The sequence below is a fragment of the Tachypleus tridentatus genome, chromosome 4 (genome assembly GCF_004210375.1).
Source record: "Tachypleus tridentatus isolate NWPU-2018 chromosome 4, ASM421037v1, whole genome shotgun sequence".
Taxonomy (NCBI): domain Eukaryota; kingdom Metazoa; phylum Arthropoda; class Merostomata; order Xiphosura; family Limulidae; genus Tachypleus; species Tachypleus tridentatus.
This window is the reverse complement of record NC_134828.1, coordinates 30,622,923-30,646,527: the sequence shown is the minus strand read 5'-3', so window position 1 is coordinate 30,646,527 and position 23,605 is coordinate 30,622,923. Positions and strand designations below refer to the sequence as shown.

General features: G+C 36.1%; 1 long non-coding RNA gene across 1 annotated transcript in view; it reads left to right on the top strand.

The window, feature by feature from the left end:
• The first annotated feature begins 917 nt into the window (after nt 1-917).
• LOC143248789 (uncharacterized) overlaps nt 918-23,605 on the top strand; it is a 69,212-nt gene continuing 46,524 nt past the window's right edge. Inside the window, exon 1 of the long non-coding RNA XR_013027181.1 lies at nt 918-1,038. This is a non-coding gene — a long non-coding RNA (uncharacterized LOC143248789). The remainder of the gene's footprint in view (nt 1,039-23,605) is intronic.

The following is a 23,605-nucleotide window of genomic DNA, read 5'->3' as shown; positions in this document are numbered from 1 at the left end:
GCTAACCTTTTCAGCCGTGAAGATTTTAATACGCGACGGTCAGTTCCACTATTCGTTAGTAAAAGAGTAGCCCAAGACAAAACAAATTAAGGATGGCTAGCGTAAATACCCCTCGTGTAGCTTTGCGTGAAATTCAAAAACAAACCAAATTACGTTGTCTATCTGCTGAAGGGGCCTCGCATGGCCTAGCGCGTTAAGGCGTGCGCTTCGTAATCTGAGGGTCGCGGGTTCGGGCCCGAGTCGCGCCAAACATGCTCGCCCTCCCAGCCGTGGGGGCGTTATAATGTGACGGTCAATCCCACTATTCGTTGGTAAAAGAGTAGCCCAAGAGTTGGCGGTGGGTGGTGATGACTAGCTGCCTTCCCTCTAGTCTTACACTGCTAAATTAGGGACGGCTAGCACAGATAGCCCTCGAGTAGCTTTGTGCGAAATTCCAAAACAAACAAACAAACAAACTATCTGCTGAAAATTAAGTACGTTTATGTGCAGATAGTATCTTATCTTGCTTTATGCGAAAATTCTGAAATAGAAAAAACCATCTTTCTGCTTGAAGTAAAATTGCTTACACTGTGAACAAGGACAACTGCAGTTCGTCCTTCTTCTAGTCGTATATTTAAAGAATAAACATGTATCTTCAAAGATACTAGAAAGCATCATATCTTCCATCATCCTTGTTGAATTTTGAGACTTCATTGCATAGTATAAAATATTCTTTTACACAAAAAAACAACGCATATCTTTATGACCTTCACATGCGTTGACACATATACGTACGTCCACAGCGAAGGTCTTTTATCACACGATCTCCAAATCCTACAGTGATTACGGTAAAAATACAGAGGATCATGAAATTCTATTCACCAAGGTAGTAACATAGCCTTGAAATTCATTTCTTTCTACTTTAAATTATGGTGTATAATACTTGTATTACTGAACTATTCATTAATGTTCTGCGGTTTTATACCTTAGTCATTCTATTTTCTCTGGATCAATCTTCTTTACAGTAAAATATAACGTTGAAAAGTGGAAAGTAAACAGGTATGTTTCTGTCATTATTTAATGTATAATAGAGAGTTCTATTAGTTGTTATTTTTTACATTTTTTAACATCTGTGAATCGTAATTAAGTATTGCTTGAAATGTTTTGCTTTGTCTGGTGTCTATTTATTGTCTGTACCATTGGCTTAGTTACTTACTTAAAAGTAAAAAAAAAACTTCGAGCGCAGCTTTGTCCATGGTTTACGATACCCAGCCGTCGAGGTTTGTCCATGGTTTACGATACCCAGCCGTCGAGGTTTGTCCATGGTTTACGATACCTAGCCGTCGAGGTTTGTCCATGGTTTACGATACCAAGCCGTCGAGGTTTGTCCTAAAACATGTCAACACTTTTCTGATTTTTTGAAATGAAACTAATAGAAGCAGTTTGAGTACAACTGTTACATCTTATAGCGGCAACTAGTTAAAAACAGAGAATCTGTTTACGTCGTCACGGTTAGTAAATTCAAATACGTACGGCGTAAGTAAGCTATGTAAGACATAATTTTCTGTTCATGTGGTCCAACTAAAGTCTTATTCATGTCATAAAATTACGTTAGTCTTGTTTATTAATTTAATAAAGTTTCCTTACTGATAAAGTTTCCTTACTAATAAAGCCTGTTGGATTAATTGTTCTGCCAATAGTTGTGAATATTTTTAATACTTTTAAAATTAAAAAAAAATTAAGATATGTGTTAAAATACATGTTAATCTAAAGTTCCTCGAGTTTTTCTCATTTCGCTTGTATTGACCAAAGTTAAGATTTGAGATTTTATTTATCGACTGTGCTATAATATCCCCAATAGCATCGTGGTAAGCTTACAGGCTTGATAAGCTAAAAAAACAAACAAACATGGTTTTGATACCCCTGGTGGACAGAACATAGGTAGCTCATTGTGTAGTTTTGCGCTATAATACACACAATTAGTACCATAATGGCTACTGTTCAGCAACAAGCACCGATCATTCTGTAAGATGTAGTTTTAATTCTAATATTCTCGTGCACTGCGAGTTCCAAAATATTTATCATTCAGGAGTTTCATTGCACTCAAATGATGGCCTCGTTTGGTTTGGTTTGAATTTCTCACAAAGCTACACGAGAGCTATCTGCGCTAGCCGTCCCTAATTTAGCAGTGTAAGACCAGAGGGAAGGCAGCTAGTCATCACCACCCACCGCCAACTCTTGAGCTACTCTTCTACCAACGAGTGATGGGATTGACCGTCATCTTATAACGTCCCCACGGCTGAAAGGGCGAGCATGTTTGGTGTGACGGGACTTCGAACCCACGAATTACATAAGTGATGGTTTAAGCAGTTATAACACTATAAAGCATGGGTGTCTTAAATACTTGTTGTTAAGGGATAACACTCTCGACTCTGACTCAGAAAAAGTCTTAGAGTAGAACTTCTATTAAAGTTTGTATAACAAAATCCATTTTTTAAAGTTTTTAAAAACAAACGGATATACAAATATAATGTAATGTGACCTTTCATGATAAATAATATTAGTACTTTTCTTTCACTTTATACCTTACGATGAGGCAGCATTCATTTGTGTGGACCAGTCAACGTTGGTAACTGTCGAATTTTAAAAGACGATTGCTAATGAAACTCACAATGTTTGGTGTCTTTTCCCGACGAATTAAAGATCTACAGACCATTTTTACTTCCAAGATAAAATAATCGTTGGCCATACATTTGTTTCTTTCTGTAGTAGGAAACCAATTATTGTTACTTGTCTGATGTTTTCCCAAAAAGACGGGACTTTGCACTCTAAGTTTGTGAGGCACTGGACCATTGTTTGTCCGACCAAACGACTGAATTGTCGGGGCGGAACACTCTTAGTTCTACCACCGTTAGACTTTGAGCCGCCTAGACTTGGATGACTTGTTTGTTTGTTGCATTTTTCCCCAAACCACTAGAGGACTATCTGCGTTGGCTGTCCTTAATTTATAACTTAAATACTTCTAACTCTTAGACTATTCTTTTACTGAGGAAAAGTGTGATTGACCGTCACGTTATAATGTCCTTACGACTGAAAGGTTGAGCATGTTCAGTGATGGGATCCGAGAGTCCTAATCATCAGGCTATGCCAGGGCGTCATCTGGAACGCGTATTTGACGAATGGCGAATCCGTTTCGCTGAAGGTATCAAGATTGACAGAACTTATGAAGAGATGGCAAAAGACGTGAGGATACTTAGATCAACATACACGTTATTTCACTTGAAAGTGGTTATGTTTTAAACTCACTAAAGTAAGCTTAATGAAATGACTGAAGAATTCGCAAGCTTTTAAAAGCACCCTTTCCATTTATTGCCGTGTATTTATGTAATTCGTTACGTTAGGGGGCCACAAATCTCGCGTTGCACTGCGAGAACTAGTTCCAAGACAGCAACAATGTTTGAAACGAGAAACTTTCTCCACATTTTCGCTTGTCCCGTAGAAGTAAGTTAACACTACTTATTTACAATGTGCTTATATAAAATTAATTTTAAAAAGAGGTCATCATAATTTAGAAATTAAATCACAATTTATTTAACATAATAACTGAAAAATTTCTAGATTAATTATCATTCTCTCGGAGAGTCCTAGGCAAGTGAAATTGTCTTTCAGCTACCAAATAAATAACCCAATAATCTCAAAGATATTTCTCGAGCTTTTTACCCTTTACTTACACTTTTGTCAAATAAACACGTTTTCCCTGTTAAAAGTTTCCCAAGAGGATGGGTTCAAATCCCCATCACACCAAACATGTTTGCCTTTCCAGCCGTGGAGGCGTTATAATATCACGGTCAATCCACTATTCGTTGGTAAAAGAGTAGCCCAAGAGTTGGAGGTGGATGGTGATGACTATCTGTCTTCCCTCTAGTTTTACACTGCAAAATTAGGAACGGCTAGCGCAGATAGCCCTTGTGTAGCTTTCCGCAAAATTACAAACAAATCAAAACCCAAGAGGATTGGGGATTTTTTTTAGAACATAAATGATCCCTCACACTGTTGCTCACATATTGATTTCTTTTCAGCGTTTTTATAATCTTATATGATCATACCTTGCAGACATGTTAGCCATGCTACCCTACAAGTTTTAAGCTTAATTTGTAAACGACTCATTGCCTATGTTTTGATAGTCCTTTTCCACATTGACTTACAGTATCAAAACCTTCTAGTAATGGAATACCAGTTTAACCTTTACACAATATGCAAAACATAGCGCTAGTCTTGTGTATATTAAATCTAATGCTGTCTCGTGGTTGAGCAATAAGCTTGAAGATTTTTGTTTCTGAAATTCTGGCTTCGACTGATTGACTAACATAGCACAGATGGCTCATTTTGTAGGATTTACAGATGTCTTTTCCAGCTATTTCCAGTAATACACTGCTTACCAGCTAACTGTAACTAACGAGATTCCATAGCACATTTCTATGACACATTTCTTTATAAACAACCATCACACTATTAAGTTGTGTTAATATCCTAAACATATATGAGGATCCTAACACAAAAGTTTAGGGTTGATATCTTAAAACGTGCATCAGGATCCTAACACGGGAGTTTAAGTAACAGTTTATCACTCGGTCATTGTACTTACTAGTCTTCAAGACTACAACCAATTAACAAACAACATGGTCATGGTTGAAGCGCTCTCACGTTGGATAAACTATGAAACCAACACAAAGAGTGGTTATCATCATTAGAACTTACTTATTTAACGTCTAAGACAGGTAATTATATTAGTTCATTAGAACTCACTGCTTTAGCTTCTAAAACAGATAATTATGAGGTCATTAGAAACAACTGCTTTAGCGTCCAAGACAGGTAATTATAATGTTGTTTTTTTCTGTTCCAATCATTTGGAGTATTTCAGTTTTGAATCAGACTAGTTATTTTATTTCATTCTTTATAATAATTTATACAAGGTTTTCCTTTGGTTTAATCAGACCAACATCTTTAACCAACCCTTTGATATCATCTTTATTACAATTTATTTTCATATTATCGTAGGCCCGGCATAGCCAGGTGGTTAAGACATCGACTCGTAATCTGAGGATCGCGGATTCGAGTCCCCCTTTTACCACTGGAAGCTCGGTAAACGATGTAAGATAGGGAATAAGTCAACAGATGTTAACAGGGAACAATGCTGTTTATTAAATGGGTGCATGCGTTCGTATACCTCCGCTACGGATAGATATATACACAAACGAATGGAATAACAAACTGAGCTCCGAAAGAAAATAAAACGTGTTTTCAAGTTGTTCCATTCCAGAAAAAAGTACGAATCAAACATGATCCAAATAAGTATATTTTAAACTACAACAACCAGTTTCAGCTCACCTGAGATCTCTAGAGAAATAACTTAAATAACATCACGGTTTTACCATTGGGTGATGTTAAAATATTAAAAGCTATTGAATTACCCTTCACACCAAACATGCTCGCCCTTTAGTGGGTGATGGTGATTAGCCGCCTTCCCTCTAGTCTTATACTGCTAAGTTAAGGACGACTAGTGCAGATGACACTCGTGTAGCTTTGTGCGAGATTCAAAACAAACCAAACCATATGTGAGAACCATTTCGATTCGATGCAAGTAGTTTAAAGAGGTACTTTAAAATGATGTGATCCATACAGTTAATATAGTTTTATCTGTAATCTGATATAGCATTGTTACGTATTATAAATTATCTCGAGCGACTCTCCGAGTTATTATGTTACGTATTACGAGTTCAAATAACCTGAAATTTTAATTTTTATTTAGAAATTAACTGAATGTTGATAGGTATCAAATTTATAATATTTTACCACAAGATTAATACACAAAGTTTCCCTCTGAACACAAATATATTTTAACATACAAACAACTTTATAATAATGGTTTTTATAAATAATGATTTATATACAAGAGTTTTACAAGATTACAAGCAACACTGAATATTTTATCTAGTCTGCAACTGAATATTTTATCCACGGTTCACGATGAGCGAATTAATTTGGAGTTGATATTGTTACAATTCGCTTAATAACTGGTCAGCTAATTCTCTATTCTTGACTGACCTCACGCGGTTTACAAGCTGATTTTTCTCCGACGTATCAGATTACTAACTAGTTTATATTCTTGGTTTAATTAACTAATAGTCTATCGTCTTCAGGGAGTTTCTAAGGAGGATTCTTTTTTTTTCTCATATTTGCGCAAAGCTTCAAAAAGACTATGTCTACTAACCCTTCTTAATTTCGAGCTGAAAGATAAGAGGAAGGGTTAAGCCGGGGTGTTTGTTTGTTTTGAATTACGCGCGAAGCTACATAAGAGCTATCTGCACTAGCTGTCTCTAATTTAGCAGTTTAAGACTAATGTCCGTCACACCAAACATACTCGTCCTCTCAACAGTGAGGGTGTTATAATGTGACGGTCAGTTTCACTATTCATTGGTAAAAGAGTATCCCAACAGTTGGTAGTGGGTAGTGATGGTTTGGTTTGCTTTGAATTTCGCGCAAAGATACAAGAGAGATATCTGCGCTAACCGTCCCTAATTTTGCAGTTTATGACTAGATGGAAGGCAGTTACTCATCACCACCCACCATCAACACTTGGGCTACTCTTTTAGCAACGAATAGTGGGAATGACCGTCACATTATAACGCCTCCACGGCTGAAAGGGCGAGCATGTTTGATATAACGGGGATTCAAACCGTGGCCCTCAGATTACGAGTCGATTGCTCTAACAACTTGGCCATGTCGGCCCTAAGCCTGGGGGCAATGAACACAATTTTTGATAAAAACATCTGTGGCCAATTAATAATAACAACATTTAACATTAGTTACATTTTCACAAAAACATAATGGTATTGTTTCACGTTCCTGAAAGTAGGTTTGAAAAAAACTTAAAACCTTGTTTACGTGGAAAGCTCCTGACAAGTCAATGGCGGGACCTAGGAAATGGACAACTACAGAAGGGTTGAATTTATTATTAACTACATTAAGATTGTTTCGTAGAATGTGACAAACTTTGTGTATTTTAAATTTAGAGTTATTGTTTCGAAGGACAAGTAACAAATAGAATTGTTTAACTATAGTTGAATTATTTCGTAGGATATCACCGAAACCGAATGTGTTTTAAACGCAGATTGTTTGGAAGGACATCATGAAAACCAAACGTGCTCTGAACAACGCCTTTTAAACTCAGATTGTTGTATAGTATGCTACAGAAACTATGCGCTTTACCCTCAGTGAAGGCCCGGCATGGCTAGGTGGTCAAGGCATTTGACTTGCGATTTGAGGGAAGCGGGTTCGAATCCCCGTCGCACCAAACATGCTTGCCCTTTCAGCCATGTCAATCATACTATTCGTTGGTGAAATAGTAGCCCAATAGTTGGCGGTAGGTTGTGATGACTAGCTGCCTTTCCTCCAGTCTTACACTGCTATATTAGGGATGGCTAGCGCAGATAGCCCTCGTGTATCTTTGCATGGAATTAAAAAATAAAACAAAAAAAACATCAATAAAATTGTTTCTTAAGGTATGACAAAAGCTGTATGGATGCATTTTTTACTTCAATGGAATTTATAGTTTCCATTTCGATGTGATACAGTCGTAGGATATAACAGTAATTAAAATATTTAACTCCAGTAAGATTTTTCCATACAATATGACATAAAATAAATGCTACTAACTTCATTGGATTTTGTAAGTTATGACAGAGAACTGAACATTTAAATTTTAAACAGATGGCAGGTGTTGAAAGTTTTATAAATCATTTTATTTTAGTGAAATGATATCGTAGATGTCGCTGGTGCTTAGGAACGTTGAATTTGCTTACAAATTTGGTCAAGAGGATGGCAACTCTAAGAAGTACAACTGACGAATTAATTATTAATATTCTACATTCTCTACGTTACAATACACGTGCCTATATTTGTATGAATAATCATTGGATTCGTGTCGTATAAAAAAAAATAAGAAAGTGAATTTCATGTGAGTCAGCTTATGTTCTTATATTTGTAAATATTCTCATGTGTCATAAACTTGTACATGTTTTTAAATTTATATTGCAAGAAGTCTTGGGGCATAAATTTTCTTTATCGTGTAGGTGTATTAATTACACCTTAAAGTCATAACGTTTCGTTATTCAGTTCATCTGAACATTGATTATCACCATATATTAAAATATCAACGAAAACCTAACGTCTGGACATCTTAGGTGCAGCTCCTAGGTAAAACAGGACAGTACTTATTATTTTAACTTGTTTCTTTATGCAGTAACTTATTTGTTTGTAGTTGAACACAAAGTTACATAATGGACTATCTGTGCTTTGTACATCAGTACTATCTAAACACGAAGAATAGGTCAGCAAACATACCGCTATGCCAATGAAGCCATGCATTAACCTTTAATTCTAATATATATATATATAAAGCCTAAATAAATGAGGTTTAAAACTATATTTTTCTTATAAGCTTCTTTCTTTTTCTTACTTGCATTTCAATACTTTTTACAAAAAAAATAATATTTTTTTATAAGTAAGGAACGTAACACATCTTAATTCGTCAGTTAGAAAATATTTTTTAATATTTATCACACATTGTGGAGAAGAGAAAATATAAAAAAATCTACATTTATATTTGTTTAACTTTCTTATGTAAGCATTCGACCACTTTCTTTAGGTCCAGCTCTCTTTTATTTTTCTCTTCACAATTGCTTAAGTTAAACAGTGAAAGAATGTGGTTCTATAACATAACGAATATAAGTAATTTAACTATGTTGTTTTATCCATATAACTTCCAAAAGATGAAATCTAGAGTTTGATTGTAATTTTAGGCAACCACGATTAGCTCATTCATTACGATTGTGGAACTACTTTGCCTAGCGTAATAATACATGTTGGATCTAATTTTTGTGGTGTCATAACACAATATGGAATTACATCTTCGGATGTAATAATATAACTTGGAACCTATTTTCTGGATCTGATTTCTATGGCGTAATAATTCATATTGGAATTACTTTTTGGAATACACTAGAGGAATTAACAAAAAATGCAAAAGTTTCACTGCAGTTCACGTTTGCGCTGCAGAGAAGACAAAAAGTACACACGAAAAGCTTCACTGAAGTATAAGGTGATACAGCAGGAAACCAACAAAATATTTATGAATTCAAGTGACAAGGGTTGACTCAGGAAACCATGGCTGTAAATTAACCTTCTATAAATTTAGTTTGAGTCTCCTAGAAATTTAGTTTCATCCAATTGAAAACATAACCGAGAACAACTGGCCTGGTTAAATTAATACGACAAACCTAAAGACGAAAAAAATTACTATCGTATCCTACATGTAAAGTCAGAGACTTAATAATACATCTAAAATCTAAACAATCATATCTTAGAACTCCTTGTTCATAACATGAACATTTACTTCAAACTTTCTTTTCTTAACATGATTATTTACTCCTTTCCTTGTTAGATTCATAAACCTAACATTTATGAATTCAGCAGCCATGTAATTTTCTTCTATGATGCCTTACTGTGTTATTTTCCGTTTCCTCCTTCAAACTTAATCCAAAATCCAAATCTTTTATAGATGTCGCTTAAGTCTAACAATGAGTTAAAAGTACAAAACATGCTATATTTCTTCCCTCTCTTTTCAAAGATAAAAACCAGGTCACTAAAGTTGTTTGCATTTCTTTAAACTGAAGTTTCTTTTAGTTGTTTTTATTTTGTGGTATTTGCAGCACAAAGTTTTTATAAACGTATATTATTATTCCTGAACATCTTAGCAGAGTCGCTGACCGAGGGTTAGCGCTTTGGAGAAGTAATCGAAAAGTTACAGACTAGGATCTCATTTTTGCTCTGTGTATTTGTCCCTTTGACCTAATAATTGCTTCATTTTATCAGCTGTTAAAGAGTTAAGAGCTTTAATTTGGTCTGACGCAAACTGGTTTCCTGTCCAGGAGAAATCTAATAAACATTTTGAAATACTTGTGGCCAGGTGTGCGTTTAAGACACAGGGGAGAACATAGTTAAACATACTGACCCTATGTGTCTTTAACACACGTAAAAACACAAAGTTAAACACACTAGTCCTATGTGTCTTCAAGACCCGAGGGGAACGTTATTAAACACATAACCATATATGTCGTCAAAACAAACAGAGAACCGTAGTTAAACATACTGACCCTATGTGTCTTTAACACACGTAAAAACACAAAGTTAAACACACTAGTCCTATGTGTCTTCAAGACCCGGGGGGAACGTTATTAAACACATAACCATATATGTCGTCAAAACAAACAGAGAACCGTAGTTAAACACATTAAGATTTTCTGCTCTTGAAGACAAGTAAATAATTTGAGATAACTGGAGTTATGTATTGTGGAGATTCGGTTTTTCAATAATTCGTTTTACTTTACTTGAAAATTGTTGGTGTTAACACATGTTAATTGTTATTGTTTCATAACCTCTTTCGTGGCTGATAAACTGTTGATGTTACTAAAACATGTTCTCAGTTGAATATTTTTAAAATATTACTATACAAATATTTTCAATTTTTGTAAATATTAAACTGAAAGGTTTTTCAACCTTTATTGTTATTAAACTGGTAGCTTCAACCTTTCTTAGATTTAAACGAAAGTTTCAACCTTTTTAGTATTAAACAGGAAGTTTCGATCTTTTGTTAACATTAAAATAATATAGAATTTCGACCTTTGTTAGTATTAATCAGGAAGTTTCGATCTTTTGTTAACATTAAAATAATATAGAATTTCGACCTTTGTTAGTATTAATCAGGAAGTTTCGATCTTTTGTTAACATTAAAATAATATAGAATTTCGACCTTTGTTAGTATTAATCAGGAAGTTTCGATCTTTTGTTAACATTAAAATAATATAGAATTTCGACCTTTGTTAGTATTAAACAGGAAGTTTCGATCTTTTGTTAACATTAAAATAATATAGAATTTCGACCTTTGTTAGTATTAAACAGGAAGTTTCGATCTTTTGTTAACATTAAAATAATATAAAATTTCGACCTTTGTTAGTATTAAGCCGGTAGCTTCAATCCTTCTTAGATTTAACCGAAAATGTCAACCTTTGTCAGATTAAACTGATATATTTAACCTTTGTTAGTGTTAAGTCAAGTGTTTTAACCTTTGGAATTTCAAATGCAAATGCATCTGAGTTTTACAAACAGTTTCATATATTTAAAGTGGCTTGCACGACTCTTGTTCAACTTGGGACAGAAATATAATTTTTATAAGAATATAAGACCAGATGCTTTAGCTAGATTTGAAAATGCATGTTAAACATCTCAGAGATGTTTTTTTTTTTAAATAACTCAGGTCTTTAAAATGGTTGTAGTCACGTAAGAACTTGAACGCTTGGTTTTGCACGTGCAAAAGGCCCGGCATGGCCAAGCGTGTTAAGGCGTGCGACTCGTAATCTGAGGGTCGCGGGTTTGCATCCCGGTCGCGACCAAACATGCTCGCCCTTTCAGCCGTGGGGGCGTTATAATGTGACGGTCAATCCCACTTTTCGTTGGTAAAAGAGTAGCCCAAGAGTTGGCGGTGGGTGGTGATGACTAGCTGCTTCCCTCTAGTCTTACACTGCTAAATTAGGGACGGCTAGCACAGATAGCCCTCGAGTAGCTTTGTGCGAAATTCCAAAACAAACAAGCACGTGCAACACAAGAGTTCGGCTGTTTCTTATTATGACAAACTAATGCGTTTCGAGGCCCACTTCTAACCTTCTTCCTATTCACCACAAATGTATTTCTGGAATTAATCATACGAACACCTGAAAAAAAGTTTATTTATATCCATCAGTTCATAGGATTTATATCGCTCCTTCATCTTTGATTCCAAACAACAAACACATACGGGACTTACGTGAGCTATAACATTTCACGTTAGAATACAATATGTGTTGTTCTAGTTATTTTCACAAACACCAAATCAAACAAATAAATAGCTTTTGTGACGCGCGGCTAAACTAGTCGTTTTGACCAGGCCTTTTGATATGGTGTTCGGTATTTAGTTTATAAATCCTGCATAATAATCATCCGATCTTAAATTGGTGTTTAACGACTACTATACTTAATAATACAGAAAAAAATTCAGACTAAAGAACAAAACACAAACTCACTTTGTAACTACACAGTGATGAAAAATTCACGTACCATCATGGTATTTGTATGTAACGCCCATGTTTTGATTTTTTTGAAAGTCGTTTTTGTACTTCACTATCTGTCTAATTATCTTTTATTACTGTAATTGGTTGGGTGTCATTAATCTTGGAAGTAATTCCGTTGTGACACTGTTTCGTGATAGCAATGGTGTACACTTCAAACACCTGTAAGGGCAGGATTTGGACAAACCATAGTGGTGCGTGACTTTTGTATCACCCTGTACATTTGCTAATATGATTAAAAGTATGAATATATTTATAGCACGAACTGATATCGCTTTCTGACTTGCTAATTAACAAGTTCTAGAGCTTTTTCTAGTCAGACCATTTGATGAAGTTGAACAGCAATGCTACTAGTCTGATTCGCTTTACGGCCAAGATTTAACAGTAAAGTCACTAGTTTGATTCGCTATAAATCCAAACGTTAACAGTCATATCACTAGTCTGATTCACTGTGTAATCAAAAACCAAAGCAATACTACTAATCCTATCCGCTATACAGCCAAAGATTAACTCTTATTCACTATACAGCCATAGATTAACAGTAATATCACTAGTCTGGTTCGCTGTATAGTCAAAAACAAAACAATGCTACTAATCTCATAGCTTCGTCATCTCTTGGCCAATAAAGGCTTAACTCCAGTTTTGGACTCAGGAAGTTAAACCCTTTCGATTCATGTATTTGATCACCCCTCAAGATCTCACAGATTAATAGACTCAAATCCTGCCTAAAAGAATTTAAGTGCTATGGCGATTTAGGATTCCCTCTTGTTTTTGGTAAAGCAGAAGGAAAAATGGTTAGAAAAATAAGGCCCACAAATAAAGAATCTCTTTGAGACCCATTTTGCCGGAAAAACTGTCATGGCTTGAAGACAGACCATTTTATATTTTGAATTTTATTTTCAGACGTTTAAAAAGCGTTCAAGAATTTATCTGTACTAATGTTAACGTCATCATCTGAGTGTATGTTAATCAGCCCAAATGCTGAGCTGTTGTACCCCTAAATCTCTGTAGAGGAAGGGATTGATTTGGTCGTGGAATGTGTAAAGAATCATAAATACAGTGTTAACTTAGCAGAATACCCTGTTTAACACATTATAGTTGTTGTTGTTTTGAATTAAGCACAAAGTTACACAATGGGCTATCTGTGCTCTGCCCATCACGGGTATCGAAACACGGTTTTTAGTGTTGTAAGTCCGCAGACATACCGCTAATCCACTGGGGGGCTAATACATTATAGACATATTTACGGTTTAATGAGATATGTTATCAAAAATTGCTTGATGTTGCTATGGTTAATCGTAAAGCTGTAACGTTTTCGGTTACTCCTGTGTACTTGTTGGAAAGGCAAGAGTTACAACACTGGTGTTACGAAACGCACAAGGAGTTACACGTAACGGTCAAACATATCGGTGACATTTTTGGAATTTGGAACAACTCATTAAGTAAGTTGCTACATTTCTATGCTTTCCTCACTAACTGCCATTCGACTATAAAATTAATTATTAGGCGCTTCAAATGTCTTGTCGTTCCTTGATGATCCTAAAAGATTGTCAACTTGTAACAGAACTGTATTATAAGTTTTGTTTGTTTGTTCTTTGAATTTCGCACAAAGCTACACGAGGGCTGTCTGCACCACCCATCCCTAGGTTACCAGTGTAAGACTAGAAGGAAGGCAGCTAGTCATCATGATTACGTGTCAAACGCCTAAACACACCTGTCCACTGTTTTATTAAGACGTGTACCACGAATGGATGTAAATCAAAAGTTATTCTAAAAATTATATACAAATTAAACAAATAATAAACCCGCAGATAAACGTGCAGGTTGTGTCAGGTTTAAGAGGAATCTATAGTTACAAGTGTGAAACACAAACTTTGTTCTTCTATATATATATATATATCAGTTAAAGAGGCAGAACTATTATGAATGAAATTAACACAGACTTTCAAGACCTGTACCCATTAGACAATAAAGTCAGTGCTGTGGTTGAACATTTTGTTGACAACCATGGTTTAAACCCAACACATGGCATCCAACGCCAAGGAAAACTTTATTGTTTGTCTAAATGAGTTGCCCCATCCAAATCTAACTTGGTAGTTCAAAATCAAACCAAATTTATTTGAAACTTTTCCGTATATCGAAAAATAAAAATATTTTATAGAATAACCCGTATGTTGTCACTGTAGTACTTTGGTGGTTTTTAAAATTAGGCCCAAAACTCGAGCGCTTACGAATAGTTCACTGTTCTAAATAGTTGATTTTGAACTTTAAATTCACACCACAACAAAATTCTACAATCCAAAAACCGTAAATGAAATATTTTGCCCATTAGATTCTTTTCAATAATAACTAAAATATACAGTGATATAACATCCAGCTACAATGCTAATAATAAAGATATTAGTGCTATCTAAATGTCTCGCTGTTATCTAATTCACACCACTTCACTGTGGGTTGTGGTTTTGGGGACTTGTTTTATTCTGAGGTCACTTTTATTTTTGTAACACTTTACTTCAATATACAGTAAAACTATTGTATAAATGGTTTTGATAGTTAACTGGATGAATGAATAACCCTGTTTATTACAATTTTAGAATAATTTTATCTTCATTCTTGTTCCACTAAGAAACACACCACAATTATGAACATTTTGGACCACCCATTCAACACATTCTGTTTTCCATTTAAGCCTGACAAATCGCCATTTTGAGTAAAAAACCGTAAGAATCAGTTTTTGGACGGCAGTGCCGCAAGAACGCACTCTTTTTGAACAGCAGTTCTGCTTGTTGTTAAGCTTATTTTGAACGGCAGTGCCGCTTATTTAGGACACGTTTCGAGGGGTAGCGCACCTTGGTTTTCTCGCGAGGCAAAACTTGTAAGTCTTGCCTGTTGTCAGACTCGAAGTGCATTGAAATTTGTTGTATAAACTTAAAATTAATCAGCAAATGTCTCGTTTGTCCCGATGAAACCTTAATGGCGAAGCATTAGCTTAAGTAAAAACAGTTATAGTTTCTGGAGTAATAGGTCGTGTTTTGTATACCATTTGTTAGCAATGAATACAGCTCTCCAGTTTGTACTAGAAATTCTAAACTGCCATTAAAACTGTTTTTCCCATAATTACAAAAGAGTTAGCAATATAAGCAGCAAATGAAGGGGATTTTTCCCTCTTACAGATGCAATCAGCTAGTTCTCTGCTGGTACAGCGGTAAGCCTACTAGATTTACAACGTTAAAATCAGGGGTTCGATTCCTCTTGGTGAACTCAGCAGATAGCCCGATGTGGCTTTGATATAAGAAAACGCACACGGACACACACACGTACAGTCAGCTAAACAAAAGAAAATGGTTCAACTGATGGATAAATTAATTGGAGGGATTACATGGATTCTGGAAGAACACAGATATAATTCTTGTTACATTAAGTGTCGATATTTCTACAGTTAGATGCACATAAATTGTGTCTATGCACGTGTGTATATTGTCTTCAGTATCAGTTTATGTTACAAATATTTGATTGACATAACACAATAAACCCGATAACAATAAGTGTTAGCAAATATTTCGATACGATTTTTTTTTAATATTAAAACATCTAAAAGATGAAAACAATCCCGATTTTTCTTGTCATGCAGTGTTTGTTTGAGCAGTCCAGGAGTGGAGCATATTATTAAAACCTTTCAACTGTTTATCTCTCATTACTTTAAAATATGGTTTTGGTGAACAATGATTAGTCTAACTAGATGCAAGTTGGCATCTTGTCTTTGAGAACCCGTTGAACCATATCGTGTTTGAGTGACTACTTGAAGCTCCCAGAGCTATTGGATAATCTATAAGTAATTTCGTCTTCTTTTTGTTTGCCAGAAAAGCCCCCCACTAGAACAGCGGTAAGTTTACGGAGTTCCAACGCTAAAATTAGTGGTTCGATTCCCCTCGGTGGGTTCAGCAGATAGCCCGATACGACTTTGCTATAAAAAAACACCCGAACCCTAATAATATTCATAAGCTAAGTCTGATTCCTGTAACTATGATCTTATACTGTTTATAAGCTAAGCTAGATTTATGTAACTATGATCGTATACTGCTTATAAGCTAAGTTTGGTTCCTTTAAGTACGATCTGGTCAGGGCCGGATTAAGGACTCAGGGTCACTGTCTGTATTTTGACTCTTGATTTTCGAAATTAGCTATTGACACGAATTAAATAATTAACTACAGTTTTACAGCTTAATACCCTGATCGTTTAGTCGTATTTACACGAAAATACTTTACACAGATTTAATTATGATAAACTTTTAATGTGCATTTGTGAAATTTAACACAAATAACCATCAGAAAAATTCCTTCAAAAGACGCTTTAGGAGAGTGAGTTTCAGCCGCTTCTGCACGTTAAAATTAAAAAACAACAACAACTTCAATCCAGAGTCGAGATAAACATTTCTTGTGCTTCGCTTTTGTGTTTCTTTTTCTATTTAAGTTAATGATATGATACGTCATAATTTTAGTTCAGCTGTGTTTGCAACGATACAAAATACGGGCTTGGAAGTAGCGTGTTACATCTGTTTATAATGTATCTATTTCAAACAACTAAATCACCACGTAATGACATCGTGATCCAGAAAATGAAAAAGGCGATAGGGCGTGAAAGACGGTAAAATTTAGGCTAAAATAACCACTCTTCGTTACATCTCATTTTCGTCGGGGGATATCGAAAAATAACTCAGATAAACAACAGAGATAAAATGTCATGTTTGAATGCTTATGATAAATCAGATCAGCCGTTTAAACGTAAAATAAATCTTTAATTGGTTGTTCACGAAGTGTCAGCACTTCGTTTGAACAAACGTTACACAGGTCTTACTTTGTTAACTTACTAATTGGTGTACACGTCATCTGGACGAAAGTTGGGTAATTCATGATTAATGAAAGGCTGTCTTAGGAGAAGAAAAGTTACTCACAAATAATTGTAAAAAACAACAACCAAAATCACAAAATTACACATAAAAACTGCAAAACATAAAATATGAAACCTCAAATTTTCATGTATCTTTGCATGGACCCAACAAACCTTCATGCCAAATTTGACGAAGATCCATCAGCATGGAGCAAAGTAGTGGTAAGAAGATCCATCAACATGGAGCAAAGTAGTGGTAAAAGAACGCTACATAAAAGCTACAAAACTGAAAATTTGTATGTATTTCCCCATGGACTCAACAAACTTTAATGCTAAATTTGGATCCATTTAGATGGAACAAAGTAGTTATTGTTTGTTGTTAAGTAAGAAACTGCACAAAGGGTTATATATGCCCTGCCCATCACGGATACCGAAACCTGGTTTCTTGCAGTGTAAGTCCACAGTCATGCCGCTGTGCCACTAAGTGGGGGGCGGTGCGAAATAGTGGTAAAAAACACGAAAATGCAAAATAACTCATAACAACCCCAAAACGTAAAATACAAAACTGAAAAAGTTGTATGTATCTCTCATGGATCTAATGAAACTCCGTACCAATTTTGGTGCAGATCCATCAAAACTCTGTAAAGTTTGGTTTCTTTTAAATTTCGCGCAAAGCTACACGAGGGCTATCTGTGCTAGCCTTCCCTAATTTAGCAGTGTGAGACTAGAGGGAAGGCAGCTAGTCATCATCATCCATCGCCAAGTCTTGGGCTACTCTTTTACTAACGAATAGTGGAATTTATCGTCACATTATAACACCTTCACGGCTGGAAGGGCGAATTAGTTTGGTGCGATGGGGATTCGAACCCACCATCTTCAGACTACGAATGAGTACCTTAACCACCTGGCCATGCCGGGCTTCTCTGCAAAGTAGTCAGTTACATGGACAGACAACATATAGATCTATATAGATGCAAACAAAATAAATGCTCAATAACTTGTTTTAGGTCATTTTTGTCATAATAGATTATATTTCTTTTCAGCCATATTTTAGGCCATCAGATGCATGTGTGGGCAGAAATCCAAGGATCGAATCCGTGACATTTTATTAAACACGCTCTACATTTACAGTTTGAGACAGGTTATAAAAGTGACAATCAATCCTGTTATTCAGGTAATCAATCAAGTAGAAGGCTATGCGTGAAACTCGACGTTTCGGACCTGGTCATGGTTTGCGTAAATATTTTAATATTCAACTTTCGCTAATAATATGTGTGAGCGTTTCACGTAAAACTTTTATTTGCTCAAAGTGATGCATTCGAATTTCAGTTCTAACTGAATGCTGCGTTTGCTTGAAATTTTCAATATAGTGCGTTTGTTTGCTTGTTGAATTTCGCGAAAAGCTACTCGAGGATTGTCTCTGCTAGCCGTACCTTATTCTGGAGTGATGAACTAGAGACTCGAGAAAAGACAACTGGTCAACTCTGCCCACTGCCAACTATTGAGCAAAGTCGTGAGAGTTTAGTTCTTTTTGACCTCCCATATATTTATTTAAAATTGAATTAATTTGTTTCCAATTCAGACGTCCTTCAACGGGTTAGCGGAAAGTTTACGTACTTGCAACGTCTGAAACATTGGGTTCATATTCTTGCAGCGGACAGTTTGCAGATAGCCAATGTACATCTTCACTGATAAAAAACAAAACTAAAAGAAGCAATGCTGTTTTTATAGCGCCATCTGTTCTGAATTATTGTAACAATTTTTATCTGCTAGCCTATATGCAAGATTACCTTCCTGGTGACTCAGCGGTAAGTTCGTAGACTTATTATTATGCTAAAAATCGGGTTTTAGTACACAGTGTGGGCAGAGAACATATATCCCATCGTGTAGCTTTGTGCTTAATAACAAACAAATGTGTAAAATTAGAGACGTTAGAATTTTCGTACTCGCAGCAAAATGACGGAATCCCTTTCACTTATCTTTATTATTGTTATTATTTCATTTCGACTACAAAAGAAGATTTGTTTGGAAATTTCGCACAAAGCTACTCGAGGGCTATCTGTGCTAGCCGTCCCTAATTTAGCAGTGTAAGACAAGAAGGAAGGCAGCTAGTCATCACTACCCTGCCCGCCATGGCCAGATGGGTTAAGTCGTTCGACTTGTAATCCGAGAGTCGCGGGTTCGAATTTCCGTAGCACCAAACATACTCCCTCTTACAGCCGTGGGGGCGTTATAATATGACGGTGAATCCCACTATTTGATGTTAAAAGAGTAGCCCAAGAGTTGGCGGTTGGTGGTGATGAGTAGCTGCCTTTCATCTAGTCTTAAAGTGCTAAATTAGGGACGGCTAGCGCAGATAACCCTCGTGTAGCTATGCGCGAAATTGAAAGCAAACCAAACCATCGCTTTTCACTACCAACTCTTGGAATACTCTTTTACCAATGAATAGTGAAACTGACCGTCACATTATAACGCCCCCACTGCTGAGATCACGAGTATGTTTGGTGTACGGGGATTAGAACCTGCGACCCTCAGATTAGGATTCGAACCCTAACAACCTGGCCATGCCGAGCCAGATACTGCATGTGTTGTCCAAACGCAATGTGGCCGGACGTGGCCTAGTTGTTTTATATCGTTTCGAGCTGCGGATAAAAGAGCCCAGGGCTAGAGACAATAAATCCAGTTAGTCTGTTTAAAACGTCGGATAAAGATACACTTTACTGACTGGCACTGGTGATTGCTTTCCTTTTGGCCAGTAATTCAACACCAAGGCCGAGTCGGGGTGTAGGGTGGATGGATACGTTTAGATAAGTGAGATGTCATCGACTAAATTAGTCCGTAATGGGAAAACTATAACTATAATTATAGTTATAATAATAATAATAGTTATAACTATAATAGTCCTTCCTAGTCTTTCTGGACTATAAATGTAGTTCGTCAGTGATAAATTAGGTAATTGAATTAACGGTACTGTTTTATGCATCGGTACTGAATACCGGAACTGATGTTTTTAAGTATTTGAGCTGCTTTGTCGCTTGTTTATTTATGTTTACAAGTACTTTCTTTATTTTTTAAAAACAGATCCATTTCATCCAGCTAAGTATCTCTACGTTTCATTAAATATTTCATCCCTAGTTTTATGTGTGTGTATAAGAATGTTCTTCTTACATTATATCTATAAAGTTCACCCTGTTATGTAGCTACAATTCGATCAATGATCATGTCACAATATCGATACCAAACTGTTATAATTAAGGCACCGGATCTATTGCATCGTGTCGATCTTATATTCTCGGTACCAGTTCGTTCTGCGGCATATTTCAGTTATATTCGTCTACCAACTAGTTACAAACGGGACAATTTGTTTTCCTAAAGTACTTTAACATCAGTAAATTTCAACGTTAGCAATTGAGGGTATGAGTGTGTGCGTTTTTCGTATAGCAAAGCCACAAAGGGCTATCTGCTCAGCCCACCGAGGTGAATCGAACCCCTAATTATAGCGTTGTAAATCCGGAGACATACCGCTGTACTAGCGGGGGGCAAAAGAATTGTGTGTATTTGTGTGTGTTTTTCTTATAACAAAGCCACAAAGGGCTATCTGCTCAGCCCACCGAGGGGAATTGAACCCCTGATTTTAGCGTTGTAAATCCGGAGACATACCGCTGTACTAGCGGGGGGCGAGGGTATGAGAGAGTTGCCTATAAACAACGATCACTGTCGTCTATTAGACGTAAATTCTGTAAATGCTAGGTACGATATGCAAAGATGGTGGCGCTACGTACTGGTTTCCTGAATGAAAGACTACATAGCTTCTAAAGCGGGTCGCTATCGTAGTTTTATTGCAACGGATCGCTAGTTTTAAAGAAAAACTTTCTGTTGAACAGCCTAAATAACCCCCGGAACAAACTGCTTCACTGGAACAAGGTATCCATTCACTTTCTTTTCGTACGTTCTCTGATGACTGATCTTGTGAGCACAGTTCATGCCAATTATCTCGCTGTTCCATTTTTAATTTCTATTCCAGTGTCACGTGCTGTCACGGATGGTCGTGCGGATGGCTGCACAATAATGGCAAATATTGTTCTCGTTTCGAAAATTGTGACTGAGAGGACAATGTTTAGTGTTACACGGGCATCTCGAAATAGAGTATGGATAGCAACCTTTACACGACGTTAATGGTCCATACAAAGTAGGCCAAACATTTTCCACGCCAAAATGCAAATTGCACCCGCTCAATGGCCACTTTGGATTCATACTGTCATGTGTAACACATAACTTTTCCACGTTGTAGACGTAAAGAGAGCGATGTATCCCTGTAGGCAAAAATGAAAAGTAAAGGTTTTTCTTTAAGAATATAATAGACCCGTTTTGTTAAAAGTTCCCTTTATTTCGAACAGCATGACACGTGATATGTTACGTCATCGCTTTTCATATACGAATACAGTTTCACCTAATTATCTTACTCCTCAGGTGACTTCGGTTAATATTCCTAGACACGAGATTATAACATTATATATATATTAGAACTTAAATGCCCTATTTATAACCATCAAAAAAATCATAAAATGCAATGTATATTTATTATACTTCTATTTGAGCCATGATGTACTGTCAATAAAATTTTACATGCTCATCAAACCCATGGAACGCAAATAACCCTAAATATAAAGATTACAACATGACAGCAGCTTATATATTTTAGGGTAAACACCTATATAACTGTGTTTACCTTCTTAATAGGTGTGCAACTGAATATTAATACTGAATTCAAATGGCTTTCAAGCAATATCAGATTTAGTTTGGTTCTTCATAAAACATACAAAAGCGCGGTCTGAAAGTTTAAAAGCTTACCATAGATGGCAGCACAAAACAGAGTGATACATTTTTATTTAATTTTCGTGATTCACTCTGTTTTTAGCAGCCTACACCTATATTCTTTTTAAGCAGCTTGTAACAAGCCTATTTTATAGTTTGGTCTAATTACCTTTATAATTGTACTTTAATGATGAAACTTGTTTAATTGTCTGATTTGTTGAATTTCGTGCTAGCCGTCCCTAATTTTGAGATGACAGATAAGAGACAAAATAGTTAATGAACATCAACCACCTCTAGCGCGTGTGTAGTCTAATTAAAAAGTAGAATTTGATCTGACATTATATCGCTCTCACATCTGAGAGGTCGAGTACTTTGGATGACGGTATTCGATCTCGCCGACCCGCAGATTGCGATTCATTGTTTGTTTGTTTTTGAATTTCGCACAAAGCTACTCGAGAGCTATCTGCGCTAGCCGTCCCTAATTTAACAGTGTAACACTAGAGGGAAGGCGGCTAATCATTACCACCTACTGCCAACTCTTGGGCTACTCTTTTACCAACGAATAGTGGAATTGACCGTAACATTATAACGCCCCCCACGGCTGAAACGGCGAGCATGTTTGTTGCGACCGGAATTCGAACCCGCGACCCTCGGATTACGAGTCGAACGCCTTAACACGCTTGGCCATGCCGGGCCAGAATTGCGATTCAAGTATACTAGCTATTAGGCTTGCCAGGCCCATAATGATGGTGTAAGTGTTTATTTGTACTGCAAGTTTAATTTTGATGGGCATCACCTTAACAGTGTTGCGTAGGAAAAGATGTTCGGGTTTATTATTTTCTTAATAGTGTTACGTTGCTAGAAATAAGGTTGTATGTATAAAAATATTGTATAAAAGTCTAAACAGGTTATGATTTCATTTGGAGTATTGAATTCAATCTCGGCCTTTTTATCTTTAGAAAGACATTGAATTCATGGGAAAAGATTTTGATTAAGGCTACTGGGATATTTGTGATGGAAAGGTTGTTATATGATGCCCAATTAAGGTATCTGAAATTGTTTTCTTTTGTATTGATTGATTGATTGTTTTGAATGTTGCGCAAAGCTACTCGAGGGCTATCTGCGCTAGCCGTCCCTAATTTAACAGTGTAACACTAGAGGGAAGGCAGCTAATCATTACCACCTACTGCCAACTCTTGGGCTACTCTTTTACCAAAGAATAGTGGAATTGATCGTAACATTATAACGCCCCCCACGGCTGAAAGGGCGAGCACGTTCGGTGTGACTGTGGTTAAAACCCGCGACCCTTATATTACGAGTCGAACGCCTTAACATTTCTTTTGTAAAAGGAATTAAATTGATAGTGTTGGTTCATCATCATTTTTATACTCGATGGTGAGGATGATAGAGCTAAGAAACATAAGTATACATTTTGTCATGAAAAAAGTCGTCTTCAGCTAAGGCAGATTTATATTTCTAATGAGACGGCTTTGACTTAGAATGGCTTGCCTACAAGTACTGTGGACGCAGTAAATTTAAAGACGTTTGACACATGATTTAATAAGTACTTGGATCGTAAAGGCTGGTTTTTAACGTTTTACTTTTAAGTTAAAGTTTAGTTCACTGCATGAGTCTGCATAGATGGTCAAACTTTTGTTGTAAAAGTGCTGAAATGTATTTAAAGATTGCTTTTAAGTTTTCA